General features: G+C 36.1%; 1 protein-coding gene across 1 annotated transcript in view; it reads right to left on the reverse strand.

Annotated features, from left to right (window-relative positions):
• The window catches only part of LOC138336283 (glucose-6-phosphate 1-dehydrogenase-like), a 104,620-nt gene that overhangs the window by 9,896 nt on the left and 93,620 nt on the right, over positions 1 to 1,104 (reverse strand). The window lies entirely within an intron of this gene.

Genomic DNA, 1,104 nt, shown 5'->3' on the forward strand with positions numbered 1-1,104 from the left:
GTCGGTAAAAATGTTGTTAATATATCCTGTATAATTTCCTATGAAATATGAAAATAAAATCTCCCGTCAAAATTGCTCTGCATGGGAAGAAATTCAATGTAATTTATATCATAGGAATTCTAAAACGTCCTGGCTGGCTATGTCCGTGGTTACATTTCTACACAGCCTCGCTTTCAAAGAGTTAGGCGTTATTCCGTTATTTCAGTGGTTAAAACTCGAGTGTAGGTAAGCATAACTTGACTGTCATTTTAATATGTAAGGATTTTTGGAAGGTCAATGAACGCATTTAGACTGATCTCATTTGTCCGACTGTTAACTTTAAGAGAGCTCTCTTCTAACGTTTATTGTCAAAATTGTGGATTAGTGCCCGTCTGCTGCATTGTCTCTACAGGGGACAAGAGGGAATTACATACAAAATTTGTGAAAGTATCTTTTGTACTGTCTGAGAAATAGTACTAACAAACTGCAATTGTCAAAATCCAGGCCTCGATACTCCAGGAGTTACTATGACTGTCATTATATCCATGGACTATCTCATAGTAAAAGTGAAGGCTGTTCAGGAGAAAGAACTGACCAATCATAGGCCTGCAGAGACTTCCTTTGAACATTACGGAGAAAGTGACACCCAAATTCAAAGCCACACAGTCAACAACAGTGTACCGTTATTTGATTCTTTTGATGTACATCAAGGGATAAAGGATCAATTTACATGTATTTTCTGCTGCTTTCAGTTTCACTATGAGATAGGCCAGGGGTGGATGTAGCGTCAGTGATAGTAACTCCTGGAGTATTGAGGTTGAAATCAAGGATGCTAGTATGTCAGCCATGTATTTTAGAACAAAGACATATACTAAGAACCAGATACTTGTTAAAACATAGATAATCATAACTTATCCTCACTATCCTTTCTAACCACAGGGACCTGGCACAAATTTCTAACCAACAATTTATATATATATATTATAGTATAATATTTAAGCTTAAACTGTTGGTTAGAGTTTCATGCCAGGCCCCTGTGTTTCTAACCACAGATAAATCTATAAAAAAAATTGTCATAATTCATAAAGGTACGTACCATTGCATAGATAACCAATAACACGAAAA

Source organism: Argopecten irradians, chromosome 12, assembly GCF_041381155.1.
Source record: "Argopecten irradians isolate NY chromosome 12, Ai_NY, whole genome shotgun sequence".
Taxonomy (NCBI): Eukaryota; Metazoa; Mollusca; class Bivalvia; order Pectinida; family Pectinidae; genus Argopecten; species Argopecten irradians.